General features: G+C 41.9%; 1 long non-coding RNA gene across 2 annotated transcripts in view; it reads right to left on the bottom strand.

The window, feature by feature from the left end:
• The window catches only part of LOC146857172 (uncharacterized), a 227290-nt gene that overhangs the window by 143974 nt on the left and 59542 nt on the right, over window positions 1-23774 (bottom strand). For both annotated transcript variants that reach the window (XR_014979863.1, XR_014979864.1), the window contains one exon: window positions 17290-17497. This is a non-coding gene — a long non-coding RNA (uncharacterized LOC146857172). The remainder of the gene's footprint in view (window positions 1-17289; window positions 17498-23774) is intronic.

Genomic DNA, 23774 nt, shown 5'->3' on the forward strand with positions numbered 1-23774 from the left:
CTAATGTTCCTGGTGTTACAAATCGTTAGGTTCTTTTTTTTGCAGCAGTGGAGGTACCATTACTTCACAGACTACTAGGGTGTTAAACCCACTGACCTCAAAGTCAATCGCTTGCATCCAGTTTGGACAAGGTGAGATATCTGTTGGAGAGAAGCAACTCTGAGGTAGCCACAGACCAACCAGCCTCTACTGGCTGTTTTGAGAAGTGCCAATGGTCATGTATGGGGACACCAGCCAGTGATTTATAGAAAAAAAAAACCAGTGGGAGTGCCAGAATAGAGGAAACCCGTCCATTAAAAGGGTTACCCTAAATTATTAGGAAATTATCCCTGCCACGTGTGGTCCGTTAGAATGTAGGACCACGCAATCCCCATCTAAAGTGTTCACCCTTTTTAACCAGCTTACCTGGTGAACCTAGTTGATATAAGACCCTACACCACTAATAGGGCAGTGTTGATACTAAACCAAAGCACAACTTTATTCCTGAAATGATAATATCTCTCTTGTTTTAACCAAAAGTGGTGGGACATTACCCAGAATAACCACATAGGGTGTTGCCTTGGGATGTAAATGAAGGAGCACAGGTTTAGGCAAAGGGGATATGTTAGGCCTGCTTCTCAAAGTATCTTCACCACCCCATACCACATCATCCAACAGTGTGCCTAGAGCCTGGACTGGGTCCAAACTATCCCTACTAAAACCTAAGGGTATCGGGGATGTGATGTTAGCCCCCACAGAGGCCTCCAACTCATCAGTCCTCAGAAACTACCCCAAATAACCTATCCGTCCTTTCAAATACATGCTGAGTCAAATGCAGCATCGCTGTAGGGAGGGGACAAACAGGAGCAGAAGTAGATGTGTGGGTTTCTGCATGCAATATAGAATATTTATTTTTAGTAAGCTCTGCAGCAAAGATAGTACAGAGTCGCCCAGCTTCGTTGCAAGTTATTCTTTGACGAGATCCAGAATATGGAATAAATACATCCAGAAGTTACATACAGAGAGAGCCCAGGAGTCGACCACAGATCTGTCTCGCCTGCCTGCTCCTCCCTCACCACTCTGTCAATGCTCTAGAACAACACGGTCATCCACACACATTCAACATTTCAACAGACAAAACAGAGAAAACCACACACAGGGTGACAAGTGAAACACACACAGAACAACAAACAGCCACAACAATTGATCAATAAACCTCCTTGGTAATCTCTTGACACACAAACTACTCCTAGGTACAACAACCAGATTCTTGCACATATTGAAAATACTCTTGGATCCACTTGTTCCTTTACAAGCTCTCACTACCCAGCTGAGTTCTCACTACCCACCACCTCACTGCATTTATCCATCCTCGCGACACAAGACAAGTTCCACCATTGTCCATTAGCAATCGGTACAGAATTTCCACAAACTGTTATTTGAATGGGTTCTCTAAACTTGGGCATGTCTTTTCTTAATAGTCGAGGGTTTTTGACCTGAACCCAATCACCAACCTGCACCTCCACAGCATATTTGCGCTTGCTCTTACTCTCCAAATCATTTACCCTAATCCTACTAGCCTCATCACCTGCTGTTTTGGCTAAAGTCATTTTTACATCCAACTCCTTGTTGATAACACCCGAGCTCCAATCCAGACAAGAGCTAACATACATTCCCCTCAACAGCTCAAAAGGCACCCGACCCTTAACAGAGTGCAGAGTAGTACGATAGGCTCAAATAGTGTCCCTAATAGCATCAGCACAATCCACTCCAAACGCAAGTGCCCTCTGCACACACTCCAATACCTTGTTACATTTTTTACTTTATCATTAAAATGAGGACAATACACTGGTGTGCAAACATGTTTAATACCATTTTTAGAAGAAAAAAAAAAATGCATGGATGTAAAGGTGAATTCTACCCCATTATTTTGTAGACCTCTGCTAGAATTCCTTCCCTATAAAATACCTCCTTGAAGAAATGGAGTACGCGGACAGTGTTGGCCTCAGCCACACCTTTGACCTCAGCCCATATGGATAACTGGTCAATTAATACAATGAAATATCTCATCTGTACTCCGAGCTCGAAAAATCATAGAAAATGCACTAGACCTGAAGGTTTAGTAACCTACAAAATCTCCTGGACCCAACTGAAATGCACTTGACCTTTAATCTGAAAGCTGAGCAAATGTGACTTGTTAAAAAGATTTTAAAACCTTTTTATTGCTCATTTACTTTGTGAACAATAAAGATTACTTTAAATCTTGCTATCTTGTCACATTTCCCCTGTTTTCAGAGGCAGCGGTCAACTGTCAGTTTGTATTCCTTCTCGCCAGTAAGGGCGACTAGGACCTAAAAATAGCTCGTCCTGAATTAATTTGACTCGCAAATGCGAGCGGTCGAGTGAATTTTTCGAGCCCGGAGTACTGGTAGAACATGAAAGGGCCCCAGAAAATCAAATTTCTTCCACACCTTATCCGGACTTATCACCACCCTAGGTACAGGCACTGAGGTCACCAAATGCTTATCACTGATACAACACTGAGCACAATCCCTAACCAACTTATCAACCTCTGTACACGGATGGCCACTAGTACCTTGTTCGAATACGTCTTTTGGTGGCTGTCATGCCCAAATGACCAGCATGAGCCATTTCAATAATCCTTTTTCCAAAAATTCCCCTGTAGGAATCAATTTCTCCACTGACCAAATCACTGCTCAATAGATAATTCAACAACCTATTTCCAGTATGATTGTAAAGATTTCATAAACTTTCCTCTTGGCCATCCTTCTAACATATTACATATCATCCATGAGAGCCATATCCTTACTAACTGCATCCTACCATTCCTGCACACTGCTACACACCACACAATCTATCATTGCTATTATACATTCAACTTCTTCATTAGATTCCTCTTGATCAACCACCGGTAGCCTTGACATAATCGGCTTTACAATTCTTGCCTTCAGAAATATACACCACATCAAAGTTGAACTCAAGCAATTTGACCGATAGTCTGGAAAGTCTAGCAGTAGATTTCTTAACGTTGTGCCCATCGGGAATGTCACGAGGCCTCCAGGGATCTGGCACAAATATGTAGTAGACCCTCAACAGCCATATTCTGCCTTTGGTATGTTTTTGCCATTGGTGTAATCTTGGTTGATAGCATCATTGGGTCTTTTGTTGGCCTCCACCAGGAGGAGATCCAGAAAATGGTTAAGGTCAGATTTGTGCAATATAGAAAGTTTAAAATAACCTCCTCACCATAAAGTGCAATTAATTCTACAAAAAATGATAAGGGTAAGTTTAAAAACGGTGGATGTGTAATGATGATCAAACAAGATTACTCCAATGGCAAAAAATGTACTAACGGCGTAAAATGACTTTTGAGGGTCTTCTACATATTTGTGCCAGATCCCTCAAGGCCTCTTGGCTCGACTCCTTTTTGATTTAGTGCTACATATTTATAAGCTGAGTGGGGTCCGTAGACCGCTTCTACTTCCCCCTTGTGATGCAAAAAAACATTGGGAACGTCTACCAAAGGACGATGGTCCGTTTTTAGACAAAATGATCTTCCCCCACAAATATGGCTTAAAGTTTTCAACTCCCCACGTGCAAGCCAACATCTTTTTCGATCACAGAGTATCTGGTTTCCACCTCAGATAATCTTCTTGATGTGAAACCTATAGTAGATTCCGTTGCTTCATCACTCTGACAGCACCGCTCCAATTCCATATGCACTTGCCTCCATAGTGACAAATGTTTTGCGGTTGAAGCACTGGTGCTAAAATCATTTGGTCTTTGATCATATCAAAATTTCTTTGACAAATGGTTGACCAAGTGAAATCTGTGTTCTTCAACAAGTGTCTAAAGCATTCAGTTAGATCCGAATAATTCCTAACAAATTTAGTATAGAACTCATACATTCCTAGGACCGATCTAAGTTGATCCTTCTTCTCGGGATGCAGACGGCCAAGGTATTGTATCTCCTTGACCGCAAAAACACATTTGCATTTCCTTAGAATCACACCATTTTCACAAACTATTCAAACACCCTTCTGAGAGTGTATCATGTTCCTCCAAAATCTTAGCAAACACTAGAATGTAATCTTGAAATGCCGCCACATTTCGGATCCCTTGCAACATCTTTGTCATAATTTTTTGAAAATCAGAAGCAGCAGATGCAAGGTCAAATGGCATTCTACAAAACTGGAAAGTATCAACAGGTGTTACAAAGGCTGTAATATAACATGCTTCTGTTTCTAATGCCACCTGATGGTACGCCGCCTTCCAATCCAACTTAGGGGTCTGGCGGACGGATGGCCACTGGCGGACATCCGCCCGCAATTGCAACCCGGAAAACTGCCGGTCCCATTAGCATGGCGGTTAAGTCCACGGCGGTGAGATTTTCTGCCCGCCACTTTTCCGACAGTAGCAGTCCGCACGCTTGCCTGGCGGGCGGAACTGGACCGCTACAATGGTGCCGGTGCAGGGCCAGGCTTCGCCGGCATGATTAGGATGCCAGCGGTCGCCATCCTCTCTGCGGCGGTGGAACCGCCATGGAAAGGCATGCGGACAATGTCTCCAGGGGCCCATTGCGGGTCCCCAATGTATTGGGGGGGTGTGGGTGCACTGGGGGGTGGGTACCCCTCTACATATCCCTGTACCAGGTGGCAGGCACTGTGCAGTGCCTGCCACGCAGTGCAGGGATATGCAGGACATGCTCCTTTTGACATCGCGGCGGTGCTGCTTGCAGCAGCAACCGCCACAATGTAAAATGCCGTGACCGCCGCGGTCGGATTTCGACTGCAGAGCATATTAATTGGACCGGCGGTTATGCCACGGTCCTAGCTGGCGGTGTTTTCCCGCTACTATGGTGGTCGGGGAGATTTTCCGACCGCCATCCTAATACACTCCTTAGTGTACCATTTGGCCTATCCAGCCACTGTGACGGTAGCGGAACATTTTCTACCCAGATGGCACGGTTTCCACTTTTTAACTCAATACAAAGTCGCAGCTCATCTGAGCTGCTCTTAGCTAAAGCGACTGGAGATAACCATAAGGTGGCATCAACTGGTTCAATAATATCATCTTGCTTATTTTTGTTAAACGTTTTGACAAATCATCTCACACACTGAGAGACACTTTACATAACTTGAGCTTAATGGGTACACATCCATCTTTAACTTTGATATGGTGTTTAAATGTCTTAATTTGACCTACTTCATCTGTAAATACGTTAGGATATTCTGAAATCCAGTGAAGAGTTTCCTTTGGAATTACACGCCCAATGTCACAAGATTCCTCAAGAATGACAGGTAGTTCTCTGCCAGGTCTTATAACAATACCAAAGTCAGCTTGGTGGCACCACCCCATCCTAGTCGCCAATGTGACAAAGATAGTACAGTCTCTCAGCTTCGTTGTAGGTTATTCCACGTTGACGATATCCATAATATAGAAAGAATACATCCAAAAGTTACATACAGATGAGCCCAAGAGCCGACCACTGATCTCCACCGTCTTAGCTGCCTGCGCCTCCCTCGCCATTCTGTCAATGATCTAGAACACTGTGATCCACACTGTCAACTGCACACACCAACTATACCACAAGCTCCTTTCTTCAATTGCAGACAAACACTGGAAGATTGGCTCCAATTTAGTGTACAAGGCCACAACAAGAATAGACCGAAAGATGAATAGAGCTTCCATATCTTCATCATCATAATACTCTACTTCAGTAATATACTATACAAGAGGTGCAAAGTACACAATGATTGCCAAAAGTTAAAATCTTCATCAGTTTGAAAGAATAAAAAGGATCACCAAGTCATTAGAATACAAATTCACACTCAAAAGACAGGAAAAGGCCCTTACATGCACAGAAATATAATACAACTATAGACTGAAAAAATATAAGATGAGAGACAGATACAAGTTTTATACAATCCAATAAAAAGAGCAGTTTTAGTGGTTTCAACAATTCTGTTTCTTAGCTAAAAACATTAAACAAATATCTAGATACAGCAAATACCAGATTTGGGGTTGTGTCACTTTGAAGAATACTATAGCCTTCCTTGTTGTGCCAAGCTTTATGCAAATGGGTATCAACCACTTTAGACGCGTCCCATTATATGCTGGACAAAAAAAAAAAAACAAATGGAGTACCATCCTCCTTCTTATAAACACGCATTAGACATCCCTTTTTGATAGTCCTAACCATTTTGACATAAAACCATGAGGGGGCAAATTTCCACGTCTAAACTGGACATATAGGGCCCAATTACGATGGTGGGCGTACAACATATCGGGGATTGGGACCACCCGACAGATATATATGGGCGGTCCTGCAGTAGCAATTAAGATACGACCCCACCACGGTGGTCGGAATGTCTACATTTTGCATTGCGGCGGGTGCTGCTGGCTTCGGCTCCTGCCAAAATGCAAAAAGGGACACTTGAGATATGCCTGCACTACATAGCAGAAACAATGTGGTGCCTGCCACATGGTGCAGAGATATGTAGGGGGTACCATAGGTGCCCCCAGGTCCAGTGTCTGGGAGCCAGGGAGAGGGGGCCCGCTAAGTTCCCTTTCTGCCAGCCATTTCATGGCGAGTTCACCGTCATGAAAGGGCTGGCGGAAAGGAACATCGTAATGCCTATGGCGGTGTCTGGTAGGCACCGCCACCATTGTAGGCATTACCATTTTAATATGGTGGGCGGTAAACATGCACGCAATGGCGGTGAGACTGCCACCGACAGATGGTCTATGGCAGTCTCACCGTCATTCTAATCAGCCGCTTTGCTTTTTTTTTTCTAGATTTGGTTCTATGTCATCACAGACATTTTCAAACAGTTACTTATCTTTTACCCCTAAAAAATAAAGGGGTAATGTGCCTGGTGCGTGCATTACAAGAAGTTGAGTTTACAATTATTAAAATGTTTTACCTCATTCACAGTAGCGAAAGTGCTGCAACCCACTGGATCATGCCAGAGATTAGCCAAGCCCTCCGCCATTAGGGAGTCTTTGAAAAGTTAATCCAGGGGAGTTTAGTTACATTCAGGTGTCTGAGAATTTCCTCATCCCACTCGAAATAACAAAAGTTCAGGAGTAGCACAAATGCGTCTGCAAAAAATTAGCGGCCAAAGTTCAATCTCACTAGCCATTGGCCAGAGGCCCAAATCAAACCTCAACTGTACTAAAGGGTTGCTGACCAGTAAACACAAAAGCTGCCTCATGAACCTGTTTTCTACCAAGGTTTTTAATTTTTGTGCCTTCATATCTCTGCACCATAAAGGGCAACCACAAGTGCCTGGTATGTGTACAGTTGGAGAACTGGTGATACAAATTTACAATGGGACCACTTCTGCAGCTTCAACAACACCGTACTTTACTGCTCTAATGTTAATCTTATTTTAACAGCACGATGTGACCAATCGAGCTTTTCATCTAGAGGAATCCCAAGGTATTTGGTTTGATCACGTAGAACGACAGAGGTTAAAACTCAAATTTAATTTTGCAAAAGAGTATCATCAGCAAACAGGAGGGCCGGAACCCTCCTGCTTGCTAATCAAGAAGCATCGTTATCACAACTATTAAAAAAAAAAAAAAAAAAAAAGTAGACTAAATCATTGAAAAACAAAGTAAAGGGGAGGGGGAAAATAGACATCCCTGCCTTACGCCTCTCTTAACGGGATTGGGTTCGATAACATCACCCAGCTTGTGTCATCTAATTTGTGCACAGTTGTTCTGATGCACCCTCCCAATTATATTGCAAAGATAGGCTGGAGTGCCCATTTCAACTAGACGTTTCCACAACAGGGTTCTAGGGACCAGGTCAAGCGCTGCTCTAAGATCAACAAAAACTGCATAAAGCTTCTCAAAAATAACGATCTTCCAGTAAATCTTCTGCAGTCTAAAGACCTGATCAACGGTGGAAGTACTGGATCAAAAGACTGCTTCGAGGGAGCAAATTATATCATTACCATCAAGCCAATAGTAGAGCCTGCTTAAAAGGGTTTGTGTAGTATCTCTCAAACTGATGGCATGAGTTGGCAAGGGCGAATGGGCAGCCCTCTTGTAAATTGCAAGAATCTCAGCCCAGGCCCACATTTTGGGGATAATTGCTCCATTTAAAATGTCATTAAATACTACAGTAAAATAAGGTGTCTATTTCTGATAAGAATAAATCTCGTGGGATCTCATCAATGACAGGAGCTTTACATGGCGCTATCTTTCTAATGACCTCTACTACCTCCATGCATGCTATTGGGGGAAATCCTCCTAAGTCCTTCCTTGGTTTGGAATATAAGGGGATGACTGGTGGATCTTGGAATATACCCTCATCAGTAAAGTGGGCTATCTAAATCCTCAGCCGCAAGATTGTCGTCAATTTTAGTTTTTACTTCCCTATTCCCAGTAGCAATTACATTCCAGAATAGGGTTGGATTATTTTCGGTTGCTGCTGCTAAAAGAAGTCTCAAGTTTTGGCTGTCCCATTCCTTTTTGCCATTGCAAGAACAGTTTTGTATGCAGCTCCTATTGCTCTTGATGGCGATAATCAGAGCAAATTTGTCCAAACTATATTGTTTATTGAACCAGGATGGTGCACTACTCCACCTTAGCACTAGGCTGCTAGCTTCTCTAAACAAGTCCACCTTTAAGCTTTTAAAGAGGGAATTCTGTACTACAGACTACAAAATAACTCCAAAGCAGGTCCCACCTTAGCATATATGGATCTCAAAGCCATCTCCTACCTACCCACTGCAGACCAATAAATTCTATATTTGTTATTGGTAAGGTTACACCTCCAGTCCAGCGGCCAAGGGGAAGCTAGCTGGGTTTGGGCAATTGGAAATTCCAAATCCATCTCAAATGCTTTGTGATCGCTATCATGCCTATGTACATCAGCCATATATGCTAAGAAAGGCCAAGGTTTAACATCTAAAAGGTTATAATCACGGAGGCTAGTGCTTCCTATTCTACTAAAGATGTGAGTGCCCTTTCTACCAGATTTGGTTTTTCCATTGCATGCTCGAATCACGCAATTCAGAGATAGAGCATTTAGTTGTACCACCAGGGAAGACCGCTTCTTAATTGGGGGAACAGTGATGGCCGGGATTAACCAAATCCTATCCTCCTCCAACGGGGATGGGGATTACCCAAATCCAAGGGTTCAAACTGACAGTTAAAAATCACCCCCCAATATTTTGAACATATCTGGGTGGAGTCCTGCTATGTGTATAGCTGCCACAATTGTGGTAGATTTCTGTCACTTAACAGGTCTTAAATAGATGTGATAATATATTAGCTAGGCATCCATTGGCAGGTTTAATGGTTACACAAAGAATATCTTCCGTTACCGTTTCCTTCTTCAACACCACACACTCAATGTATACCCTGATCCATGTCATCAGGCCTTCAGAGGATCTTCCCTGTCCAAAGGACCTGGCATTAGCACAATATGTGGCAAAGTCAGGACAGCTAATTTCCTAACTTTGCCACGATTTTTGGAAGAGACAAATATGAAAAGTATTGATATAGGTTCCTTGATTGGGGTCCCTCAACGTAGAGCCCAGGCCAGCAAGGTTCCATGAAAGTATCTTTTGTTTGCTACAATCCATAGTAAGCCTTATGGACTCCACTCCCCGAGATTAATCTTACAACTCCCTCCCACTAGATCTATTGTCTTACCATCTATTAAGGTGTTTACCATATTAAAATCTACAGAATTAACACTAGACTCTTTTCTTCCCACGCCAGCCCCCCCCCCCCATCTCCTCCAAGAGTATGAATCAGGAAAACCACTTCCTCAGTATCTGTAACTTCAGGGGCTCTCAACACTCTCCGAGTCTCTTTGTACTGTGAGGACACTGTAGGTTCTGAGCTTGGGTTTCCAGCAAAATGAAAACTAATAAAACAAGCAAGCCTCGCCTTCCTGCGCGTTACCCTGTTAAATTCCTGACAGGCATACCAACAGTATATCTACTGCCTTCAATTCAATCAACAAGGTCCAAGGGGCCGAACCTGTTGTACACCGAAACATTATACAAATCTCCAAGCTGGGACTGATTAACACTGCGGTACAAGGGGCGCAAAGGAGCAGGATTCTTGGCTTGAGGGATACCTAGTTGGAGTTGCGGCGGGGTGGGCTTATAAAAAGAACCCAAGGGAATTAGGCTCACCTCAGAACTCCTTGTATGTTCAGGGCCACCATTGCATAACAATTTGTGAACAACAGGATAGCTAAAATTACTTACCACGCAGTCTCCGGGCAGACGTTCATACCTTTCCCAAAACCACCCACCACACAGAGTGAACAGAATATTATTAGCCTTGGGAAGTTCCAAAATGTTCCCAGCCAATTGAGGCACTTATTGCTCAACTCCATGTGGGTTTCCCTCTGCCCATCCCTTAAGTCTAGAACCCAGTCATCACGGCCACATAGGGGCACGGTTTCAAAGGCAGATGAGTTGTCACAAGGTATTTGGTTTCATGAGGGAGTATGTCAACCACTCTACCTCTTTCATCTGTGCCTTGAGGAGCTCGATGGATGGTGTCAATCGTACAGTTGTTACACTTCACAACAGTCCCCCCCTGCATTCTCCGTGCCCCAGGCGTGCCTGAATTATTTCCATGGGTCAAAGACTTAGAGGTTCCATGCATACAAACTCTTGCAGGCGGTTCTATGTGAGAGGTTATGGCTTCTGGCTGAGGGGGTTTTAAATGTGGGCTAGCTTCGATGAGAGATTACAAGAGAATAAGGGCAGTTATTTTATCCAGGAGTGGGGCAGGTTTTAAACAGATCAACCCTTTTAGATGATTCATCACAGCACCCAAAAAAGTCATCTTACCAGTCCGGTTTGGGTGCGAGTGGTCTTCCTCCTCCTTTTATTTGGGCAGATCTACGGGTTTTCGCCTTAGGTGTAACAGACAGTGCAGGCGTCAATTCAACACTATTAGTGTGGTGCTTATTAGAGGCAACCCGTTTAGGTTTAGACCAAGGTTGAAATGGATCCCTTAGATTCTTCCCCCTCGCCATGGCGTAAATTATGGGAGCCGAGTTAGTGTGGTATTTCGATTACAAGCAATATCAGGTTGAGTAGCAGCTACAATTTCTGGGTGAGCCTCTGGAGGGGTTGGGGGTCAAAGGTAGCACCATACTATACTTGAAGAGGATTTTCCACCACCCCCAAGTGACAGTCTTTTATCCACGAGTTCTATTACACCCAAAGCCATTGGCAGCGTTTTGTCAATAGTGCCTAATTTTGCAGGGGTTGCGGCAACATGTCCCACACCGATGCACCTGCGTTTCCCCAATGCGCAAACCTTCTGAAGCCAAATGAAGTAGGGTTTTTCGATGAGGCTCACACCTATAAACAGATGAATGTTCAGAACACGCCCAAGAGAGGTGGCCCTGCCCAGCCAACCCGTCTGGGGTTAAATGCACCTCCTGGGACGTTACTGTGAAGCTGCAATGGCCAGGCTAGTCTGGGGCCTTTAGTCCTTGCCCCACAACACCTCACTCCTTGTCCCACCAGGGCATGTAGCTGAGCAAAATGGCGAAGTGCCACAACAAAGCAAAGCATCCCCTGAGAAGAGCAAGTCAGAGGTATGCAAGATCAGCTGATAAAGAGACCAGCTTATCATATTTCCAGTTACCACTCCTCAATGAAACACAGCAACTTGGTCCCAGTGGCATACTTCAAGTTACCTACCCTCAAAGAGGCACTGCAAAGTGCTCACAGTTACCACCGCTCAATGTGGACATCTGCGTACTTCCAGTTACCACCCCTCAGTGAAGCACATACTTAGTGGTGAGCCTTAGATTCCATATTCACAAGAGATGTCAAGGCACAGGTCCAATGGTTTTATTATCCACACACACGCCCACTGTTGACCGAGATTCTGAGCTCTGGTCACATGGTTTTTGCAGGCATTTTCCCAGTTTTCCAAAGACCTTATCGACATGGAGACGTCTGTTCAAGTCTAGATTCCATCTCATGTATGTTTGGCAGCTAACATCTTATTCTGTGACCACCTTTGATTTATTTTACATCACAACGTTAGGCATATCACTTATACGTAGCCTGTATAGACTACAGAGCGATAACATGCCTAGGATTTTCCACAGGACTGGGCATCTAGTACTTTGAATTTTGGGGTAGGCATTACGATCTTTGCTGCATGAAAAAACACAAACCTCAGGGCTACCTTCTAGAGTCTCCAGCCATTGCATCCATCTGTGGGCAGCATCTCTGGGCTATATCACGACTTTTAATTATGAATATATTTTGTAAACATTGTACTCTCCGTAGAGTTATGCGTTCTTGGTGTACTAATTTCACCATTTGACATGAATAATAGATGTAACTGTAGGCAGATGTTATTGGCAGCATCTAATTGTTTTTATTTCACTCATCTGCACTCCATCATAACTCACTCAGGGTCCTCACATCCTCTGTATGATTAGACATGGCAATAATTACTCCTGTGAAAGGAAAAGAGATGGACACCCCCCGTGCCTGATCTCACAGCGTACAGCTCTAGTCCCTAAGGTTTCTATTGTGACATGATTTCACTTTTTTCAAAATTTACCAGGTGAACTATACAAAGATACAAAGAAAACTACTAGTACTACTACAGATTGTCTCAACAAATTTGAAAAAATACGCAGATCTCTCAATAAAGATGTCCTTTTGTGCACAATTGACGTAGTAGTATTATACACCTCGATCCCCCATGATGAAGGGATAGAAGCTGTTGAATGGAGGCTACTTAACAGTCAACAGGAAGACACTAATCGTGTTTTTACTTGAACTCTTACAGTTCGCACTTTACCACAGTTACTTCACTTGGAACGATAAATACATTTTACAGAGAACAGGTACCTCTATTGGCTTTCCCGGAGCCCCTTCGTATACGAACACCTATATGGCTCACTTTGAAGAGAAACACATCTTACATGATGAACAATGGCAAAAACATCTGGTGAGATACAGGAGATATATTGACGGCATTCTCATAATTTGGCAAGGCAATCGACAGGAATTGGAAAATTGCATTCAGACACTCAATCGATGTAACCCCAGAATCCAATTTACACATGATATACAAACGCAAAAAATACATTGTTTGGACATAGAAATTAAGAAAACTAACAATGGTCTACAAACCTCTGTTTATAGGAAACCCATGGATAAAAACAACGCTCTTCACTTCGCCAGCGCTCATCCACTGTCTTTAAAAAAAAACACTTACTGGTATCGCAATTGATTAGAATTAAAAGAATCAAATCTGATCCAGCTACTTTTAGGCAAGTCCAGAAGCTCACAGCTGCACGCACCTTTCACAAATTATTATCCAACGATTTTGGTTGACACGTTACATACATTAGGTGTGCAGGTGGGAAACCTTTTCTCTATTCAATAATTATTCCTGTGGCATCTGCTATTCTATTCTCCTTTTTCGGGTTTGAAAAAAGGTGAGTTTTTACTTTCCCTTTTTTTGCTTTTACTCTCTCCTGCAATGCTTGTCGTACCACATCCACGACCGCAGGAAAGCCGGACTATGTTGCATCATTTATGAGCCTCCCTTAGCACTTACCTATTCCTGTTGCATTTCACTCAACTGTGATATTGGGTTTTGCTTTAAGGGCGTCAAAAATGAGAAGCCCAACTCTCCAATGGTTGTGGTGATTTGGTGGTTCTATCTACACCAAGTTTGTGTCTTAATTATTTCCTAGCTGCTCATTTGGACATATTTATTTACATATATTTTCTTACAAGTGACCGTCACAGTGGATTCTTCTCTTGGATTCCTAAAGGACCAATAGACCGTTTTGTATCATATTTCACACTAACATTCTGAGTTTGAGCACTACCAGAGAACTACACATACCTTGACAAATGCCGCAATGCCTCAGCCAATGGTTACAGGTAAAACATGTTGGCCTACCCTGTTGACATCACAGCAGGTTTAATCGTTCCTGCAGTGTCCTGTTTATTTTAATACGGACCCAGGGAGTCACAAATGAAGTCATTTGCGTACCCTGGAGCCAGTTTTAATTATCACATTTGATTTTTCCAGACTCTGCTTTCCTCACTACCCTTAGCTTGTTGAAGGGTATTTATTATAACTTCCAAACACTAGCCCTAGTTGTTAGCTAGGGATGGGAACTAGAAGCACAGGGCCTAGGGACTAGCCAGCCTCCAATATGATATGTAAACACAAATGGGGCTGTCCCTAGTTGGGGTTCCCACAGGATTTCAAGAGATGCGTGTCCAGTGGGGGCATCTCACAAAAAGTGAAGGACTGGCCACTCACACCACCTGGTGTCATGCTTCATCATAGGCCGTCCTCGCCCTCTGAATACTCCATTTGATAGAGGGCGAGCATACACCTGGAGACAGGGATGCACTTCTAAACTAAGTGGTGCCCCGAGAATTTGTGAAAAGTGATCTAAAAACCATTACAGTTGTCAAAAAACGAATTTAATTAAAGGAAAAACTGCATGCTATTACAAAGAAGTGGGGGGAGATTTGGGAACTAATTATCCCATCACCATGCTCAATATGGTCAACAGGTTTCTGCTTTAGGGTCCCCGGAGGGTAGATAGTATTCGTCAGGACCAAATGTTGTTAAAAGGCTCCGCCTTTTTGCAATTTGTATAAAGGATCAACCACTAAAAGACCGGGGGTTGTAGGTATCAATCACCCCGCTAGTGTACTACTCACGCGAAAAACCTGTAGAAAAAGGAACAAGAAACAAATACATACTGAATGTGTGTCAACACTTATAAGGAGAGAAGCGGCGAGAGACATGTTTTTTTCTCTCCTTATAAGTGTTGACACGCATGAATGACACGGGTTTCACTTAGATACCACCACACGCGCTTAAGTGTGGTGATGTATGTAAATGCAACATTAAAATCAGGATACTTACACATTCTGTATGCATTTGTTTCTGGTTCCTTTTTCTACAGGTTTTTCGCGTGAGTTCTACACTAGCTAGGTTATTCAGAGCGATCCCATTTGTTTCCTCATACAGACACATGTGTTTCAGTGTGCTAAATAGTACGATATTGTGGAGCTAACTCCTACTGGTAATTAAACCTCCTCTGGCCCTCCATTTGTAATTTGGCCCAGCAGAGTACTCCTAGTTTCCACCCCACAGTGAACCACAGCGGGGTCCCTCCAGCTACAAGCCTTCAGCAAGACACAGCAGCTTACTTCCAGTTACCGACCCTCAAATTCAGTTACCACACTTCAATGACGCACAGCAGTACACTCCCAGTTACCAGACCTCAATTAAAGCACAGCAGCATACTCCCAGTTACCACCACTCATACTCCGTTACCACCCCCAATGAAGCACAGCAGCATACTGTTACCACCCCTCAACGAATAGCATACACCGTTACCACCCATCAATGAAGCACGGCAAGTAATCTGTACCACCCCTAGATGAGGCACAGCAGCTCAGTTAGTCACTGCCCCAGAGCCCCCCAAATCATGGGAGTCAACAAGAATGCCTGATGTCTTAATTTGTACATCTTGAGTTCGGAACACAAGCAGACAACATTGATGATGGCTTTGAATATATAATGAAAGAAGTGAAATACACATTCCATGAACAGAGACTTTTGCTGTGCAAATGTACTGTCTTTACCAAATCATGCTTTATGAATAGGGCTCCCGGTTTTATGGTATTTATTTCTTTAACATTTCCGTCTGTATTTATCCATATTTCTTTTTTGTCATTTTATCTGTATTTATCCGCATTTATTTTTGGCGCAAGCAAGATAAGACTCTGGAGCCAGTATTTTCCCTCGTTTATTTAAATACACAGTGCACACGGTTGTTAGAAGTTTAGATATATATATATATGCCAAATTAAGTGAATACAATACATTTGTGTGCTGCTGTTGTGTTACAATATTGAAAACACTATGTCCCTAGCCAAGATTATTAGATGTCGACACATTTAAAATTTAGACAAATGCACCTGTGCACTGTCAGTGACCTGGCCAAAGAGGGCATGAAAGAGCTGACAGCTTTCATGATAATTTAGATACATTAGGTGCCTCGTTTATAATTTTTAAAACCGCTCTTCTTTGTCTGGAACATCCAGCACATATGATACTGCTGTGGAGAATTTTGAAGACTCTACCAATGACGTCCTTGCTGGAAAACAAGCTGTGTCCGTTGTAGGCATAAACAAAGCTGCAAACGTATAACCCAACTGCCTTGCCAACGTGTGCAAAACCACTGCAAGCTATCAACATGTCCCAGTCTACCAGAAAGTTTCAAAGTGGCTGAGAAAATGGATCTTCTTTTAGATGCTGTGGTTCGCAAAGCTGATTTAACTGAATTTATCATCTCGCTGTTCAGTACACTCAGTTCAAAATCACAAAACCTGAAAACCAAGATCGTAGAGTTTGTCAAAGAATGTGAAGAGAAATCAGAAAGTACTGGGGGAATGTTTTACATATGATAGCTCTAGTGAAAAACTTGGTACATGCTGATTCGGAAGGTGATTGGGCGCTGCACATAAAGCCTGTGGAGCCACTACACTGTGTTTCGTGAATTCGATTGCATAAACTACTGGAATTATGGGTCCTGGCATTTGGAAAGAGTGAATCAGATAGAGGTGGAAAAATTAAACCTTTAAAGAAAATTCATCCAAAGACATTTTGTAGTGAAAGAGAGAGGGAAGGTTCAAGACTGTGGCTCCAGATATGAAACTGGAACAGACTATCCAGAGATCACAGAAAAGCTCCAAGGGAATTGTTGGTCAAACACATAAAAGTGAATATGTTGCTCAATGGCAGATAGTTTACCATGAAGTCCTTGCTATTTGCAATGTTTTCACAGAGATGACAAATTCAACATTAATGGACCATCATGAAACTGTTCCTCACCTCTAACTTGTGGGAATAAGAGGGGAATGTTCTAATAAACATGTTGACAGTCTTCTTCATTTCATGCAGCAGCAAGAAAACCCCTTTTGAAATGACTGAGAATGTGCAACTACACAACTTCGTGACCAAACAATTTGTGGATAACAATATAAAGACACCTCTACTAGAGGTTCTGGAACATGGATCGAAACTATATGCAGAAATGATTTGTATTGAAAGAGAAAAAGCTGCTTGACAATTACTAAAGTTAAACTTGCATGCTTTAGTTGCCATACTAAGTTTCGTCCAACGAGCCACTTCAAAACATGTTACAAAAAACAACTTTTGCAAGCACAGAGATGGATGTAGAAAAAGAAAACCAAACCAATGAAGCACAAACTCATACAATACCTCGAAATAAAACTTTCACCTGAAGAATTTCAATTCAAAAAGGTGTCCTCATTGAAAACTGCTGTTGTTGTGGACAATATGCTACGATTGCAAATGGTGAAGATTTCATCCAGGCAAAACTTTGAAGAGGCCGTTCAGACTGTTCTACAGATATCAGTGTGCACCTTGCAAGAGCTTCGCATTGTCTTTGACAGTTATCTTGAAGTACCTGTCAAAGAATGTGAGAGAATCAGATGAATGTCTACAAGTAGAACAATTGACACGTGCTTGCATCAAAGATTTAACACCAATACCTGTGTAACTTGATAAATTCTGGTCATCAACATTGAACAAGATCAACTTGGAGATGATAACGCCCCAAAACATTGTTGATGCTTCAGTGAATATTGAATTTCCAATTATTGCAAGTGGAATGATTTTCAATGAGAAGTTGGTGCCTGTAGAGATATATTCAAAAAGGTAGAGGCCATATTGTTCAAGAATAGAACAGCAAATTGGAGGAAGCAGACCTTCGCTTTGTACCACATGTTGAGTGGGCTGTATGAAATGGTTCCAATCGAGTCAATTTACTGTCAAACGATACAGATGTTATTGTGCTACTTAGATTTGTTGCAATGTTGTCAAGTATTGTCAGAGTTATTGATACATTATGGAACAGGCGAGAAAAGACACTTAATCCTGCTTCATATTCTGTATAAGAAACAAGACCCAGAGATTCAGTGTTCTTATAAAGGCACATTCTTACAGGTGATGACAATGAGCTAAATTGGAACAAAGCTTGGGGCTTTAACAGATGAACCTGTAAAGTTTCTTAAAGGATTGGCTGAGACAGAAGAAGAATGTGACTTTAAAGGCGTAGAAAAATACAGTGTGTGTGTGGAAAGCGAGTTCGGACTGTCACTCTTGACGATCTTCGGTACAATGAATTCAAGAGATCAGTACCGTTAAGTGACCTTCGACCAATGTCATTCTATGCGTGGACACATTAAAAGAGCATTCTACTTGATCAGAAGAGGTTTTAAAGGTTTTGGATCATGTATATGTAAAGAAAGATCCATGTGAATTTGGTTGGGACGATATTGATGGTCCGCAAAAACCTACGAAATTCCTAAAGCCTCTACCCACAGAACTTACACATACTTGCAAAACCTGTGTCACAAAAATATGTCCATCAATATGCTCTTCTCAAAGTGAACTATGAAAATGTCTCTAAAACAGGAGTGAAATTTCTTGTTTTCATATTCAGAACATAAACTTTGTTTGGTGTATAGATAAAATTGTTAAAAAAATATTTATTTCATTTCTATATGTGTCTCTTCTTCCCCTATTATAACCGCCATTTTGGAAAATTGCGGAAGGGTTGCTCTGAGGAGTTATTTTCTGTCTCCAACACTACTTGACACCCAAAACCTGTGTTTTGACACCAAAATGAAGTATATAGGTCTCATGGTTCCAGAAATATTGCATCACATCCGCCATTTTTAAAAATGCCATCCAGAAAAATTCCGCCCGGATCACCAATGTCTACCCAAGCTAAATGAATTCTCCAATGAGCCAAAACAGAGATCAAAAATAAAAAATCTCTGGACAACAATTTTTTTTTTTAATGGGGGTACATCAGTTGCCCAGCCTTACAATGTCTCTGGCGGTGAACTCAAAAATGGACTTGGCTGCCTTCCAGTCATCCACTTGGGCAAACTGTAGAAGAGAGCAAAGTGTTTACTCCTCTTATAGGAGGAAAAACCCAAAACACGTGAAGCAACCTCCAGACACAAAGCGATGGCCTCAAATGACAGCAGATAATCCCATTCCTTTAAGGTGATTACCCCAGAATGTGCATCGCTAAAACACTCACCATCACGCCAGGTCTTCCAAAGGGTACCTGGTGGAATGGCAATTACAACTATTGCCACAGTACAGTGGGTTCACATGCTCCAGGCCACCTTAATCTTTTACCGCAAACTCCAGCGACTTGGATATTTTTCAGCCCAGCCAGACCGCCACATCGATTCTTCTTATTCAACCTTCCATGTCTCTTCTCAGTCTCAGGCCTAGATTCCTGAGCCCACTTTACCAGGTTTAAGCACTTTTATCGGACACCTCCAGTCAGCCTTTGAAAGAACTTGGCCCAATACTGGCAGTAGCCCCAATTATCCCTTTCACCACCCCAAGCCTAGGTCCAACACTACAGGTATAGGCCCAGAAACATACAACAGTTTAGCAGAGTCCTCATCTGTGATGTCAACAGCAGAGAAAAACTCTAGGGAGGTGGCAGAAAGAAACGTGCCACTTTCAGGAGTGTAGGAGACAACATTTTTAGGGGCGGACAAGGACAGCAATGGGGGCTTTTCATTGACCCTATAGAAACTGCCCGTTATCTGAGAGCAACGGACTTGGATAAATGTATACAGTCACATAGTTATGAAGTGCAATAGTAAAAAAGTAGGGTATTTGATGGTTTAATTATGCTCTATTCTTATTCACGTTCTGGAAAGTAATTAGAAAATATGTAAAAAAAAAGATAAAAAAAAAAAAGGGACCTTGTATCTACATGTACCAAGCAAAAAAGGGTGAGAGAAAAAAGAAATAATAAATAAAATCTTCTTAGCAACATTCATAAACCTCAAAACGAGATGAGGTGTGAGACAGGTCATACAAATGCATAAAGCTTGAAACACAGTACCCGATCTCATAAGATGCTTGAAACAATGAGAAGTGTGGCAAGGGCCTGTGAGATGCTCACAGAAATTCAGTATGGTGAAATATAAAGAACGAGAAGAGTGTGGATGATGCTTAGTTAATAAGCAAATCGAAGGTCTTCTTTGGCACCACTACAGGGTTAAATTATAGAATCATTTGAAGCTTCATGATGTCAGTTATTATTTTCGGTATGGCTCTCTAAGGCTATTATCACACCAGGAAAGGTTTGCACTAGGTACAGTCCAAATGTCCTACTAAAAAAAATATTTTTGAAAGCACAGTGAGCATTTCAACAGGATTGCCTTCCTGCATGGATAGGAGATAGTAGATCGGCACTATATCTACTAAGGTATGGCACCGGTTTTCTCGATCCCTGTGCTGGCGCACATTTGGCTGCCTGCGCCAATACACAAATCCATGCACTTGTGTGTTTTTATGCCAAGCATAGATTTTTGTGTTGGAAGGGTACACTTCTGTACATAAACAATGCTTTAACATGGTTTAATATTTTTACCACTGTATGTATGCCATTAAGTGCTGCATATGCGTAAAGTTTCAAAAGTTTTGAGACTGCCTCAGGGAGGTGTACATTTTTGGCATAAAGTCTGATTTACCTTTTTTTTTTTGTAAAAAAGGCTTTGTAACCTAAACCATGGATGGTTGTATGGGAATTAAAGGTGGGAGAGGGAGTAATAATAAAACAAAAAGCAAGCGTAGCACTTCAATGCTCTAAGGAGTTTATTTCATCTGAGATAAGAGACATCCAACTGCATCCAGCCAGGCACTGCTTACATCACCTGTCCCCTATTCAAACTCTAGTAACTTCACATTCATGGAATACTCCCTTGTATTACCAGTCACTGCCTAGTTGAGACTGTCTAAACACATAATATCTCCTTTCATTACAACTGGTGAATATTAAAACAACGTAAACTTAACATCTTAATATATATACATTTCAGGAGTGTGGAATTGAATAAAATATCTACTTGTACATGGGGCAGGTTGCTTCATAAATCTACTTGTCCTGTAACAAAATCCAATTGCCCTTTTCGTGCCATGTAGTGCAGCAACAAAGTATGGCAGCAATCTCATTAAGAGCTCTGATACAGCCTCTCCGATTATGCCAGGGCTCATACCACAGTAGTGTTGGAATACTTGAAATCCCCTTATGTTGCGACATTTCCGCAGATCTACATACTGGGGCTGAAGGTAGTGGTAAGCAATATTCCAGGGTTCGAATGCACTTGCATGTTTTAAGGGTTTTCAACAACTCTTCTCTGATCTTTTCCCATACTGAGAAATGTTAGAAATGTACTCCTGACAATGGCAAATGTAAATTTTCTTCCAGAGTTGGGAAAAAAGTGGTTGGAGGGAAAGTGAACTTTCAAAAACCCAGAGATTTTCGCATGATCAAATCTGCACATGCATATTTGCTCATGCTAAAGTGCAGTTCAGAAATATTTTCTAAGACTACTATTTCTTGTCCTACTTCTGTAAATTCTTGGGAATTCACGAAAGCCGTATAGCTGCACTTAATGCAAGGAAATATACCGTGGGTGCACTTTTGAGACTCTTTAATAATTGGACGCCTAATTTGGTGTGGCGCGGACCATGACCATTGGCGTTTATTAAAATTCTGTCTCTCTTGGTATCGGCTGGCTGCACTGCGAGTGATAGTATTCTGCTCTTTCACAAGGAGCATATCGGCACACAAAGTAGTTTTGTTCAGTGCCAGTAACTACTGTAGGAGTGTGTTTTTTGAGACTAAAAATTATTTTTGCTTTTGCCAAGGTTTGTTATAATGGTGAGTGCCCAGTAATTCCCACACTAATAAGGTTTTACAAACACCATGCCAAAACAAATCACACATTGACAAAACTAAAAACCTGACCAGCAATTTCAGACCTACTTGCTTTGCCAATGCTGGTTTATTTGTGTTTCCTACAATCTTATTGAAACTGGTTACACTGAGTTTCCAGTATGAATATTTGTGGGAAATACTACCAAGCATCAACACATGTTACTAAATGATGCTGCAAAGAAATGGTACCTGAAAGTTTGCAGTGCTTTAGCTAAAGGTTTTTTTCCTGCTTTCATTTTTTATGAACATTTTATCTTGAAAGCAAACAATCAATCTTGCTTTTAAGCTTCAGAAAATATTTACATCAAATCAGCGAGCAGGGAGCATTATATATAGCCTCATATTGCTAAACTTTGAAAATGTGTGTACACATTTTTATGCTAGAACCACTGTCAGTAGTGCAGTCAGATCTTACAACATTTACCTAAAGTGCTCAGCCTAATAATAAAGGGTTTCAATTAATGAACCATAAATGCAAGTTTGAACAACATTAATAGAAGGACAAATATATTACCCTAACTGCAGACAGTGTCCCTTCCTGATCCATAATGTGGTAATGGCAGCCAAGGGGGTTTGTGCTGCAGGGGTTGGGCCTACTTGTCCAAAGGACAAAATACACATGAAAACGTGTTGCTCTTATACCCCAAACAATATGTCCTGGGTGTAGGGCTATAGGAATTCCACACCCCTGAATATAATACATCTGTAATCCAAACAAATGTGAAGACATGTACACAACTAACCACCACACAGGGAGAGAGAGCATCAACATGTCAAAACAATAAAAACAAAACTCAAGCATGCACAAAACATGCACAATACTATACAAAGATTAAAGATATGAAGGCCATAACTGAAAACCAACAATGAATAATAATGCAATGAAAGCTATGCAACTCTACTCATTTCCTTAGAAAACAAAGCAAATAATACAGTAAACTAAATCACAACATAATTCCCCAAATAAAGAGGAGTTCTTATTCTTTTCTTCTACCTCCTACTAAGTTCCCTGGCTCACATCCGCTCTCCCTCGTTAAGGCCTCCGTGTTTACTTGTGACCTAGGAAATTCACTGTTAACCATGACTAACCACTGGGAATTTGGAAATCTATCGACCTACACTGTCCTTCACCCAGTTTCTGATATAACGCCACCCTCATAAGGTTCCAGGTTTGCCCAATTTGACCCAATTCCCACCACTAGATTTGACTTTGAATGAACCTCTGCCAGGCCTTTATTTAGTCCTCCTGGTTTAACCTTTACCCAATCCACCACCTGCATGAATCTTCCACATCCCTGTTGGCATAAACAATATTGTTTCTTCCCGCCTGCACCTTCAAGCATCCAGGATGGGACCAGTGCCTGTTTGTCTGCCATGCACCATTTCAAAAAGACTTTTCCCTGCTCCTGCACGTACAATACTGCAATATGACCATAACATCTCATTGATGGCCCTCTGCACTTGGATACCTGCAGTACAGGCTAATCGCATTGTTCCTTTCACCATTTTGCTAATCCTTTCACATAACCCATTTCTTGGAAGTTTTAAGTATAAGCAGGTCTTACTCCCAGTTTTTAGGAACTGATCCATTTCCTAAGAGGTCTTTGACCTTGAAATATGGTCTAAGCCTCTCAGGTATGGTACTTACTCTCCCTCCTCACCACACCTGTAATCATTTTGACCACACCTTTTAGAGTTGCCTCTCGCAGCATGCCTCTGATACAGTCTCCTCCAGAAACTGACCGTCCTAGTCCTTCAGTAACATCATTCAAAGTAGCTATGATCTCCTCAATTTGTAGGTCAATGTACTCAGCATTTGTGTCAGGTAACCTTGAAAGGCAGTCAGCTACTTTTTTGCCTCCACCTCCGTACATAATCTACACCACAATTAAATACCTGTAACGAAACTGCCAAACGTGCC

Source organism: Triturus cristatus, chromosome 3_2, assembly GCF_964204655.1.
Source record: "Triturus cristatus chromosome 3_2, aTriCri1.1, whole genome shotgun sequence".
Taxonomy (NCBI): domain Eukaryota; kingdom Metazoa; phylum Chordata; class Amphibia; order Caudata; family Salamandridae; genus Triturus; species Triturus cristatus.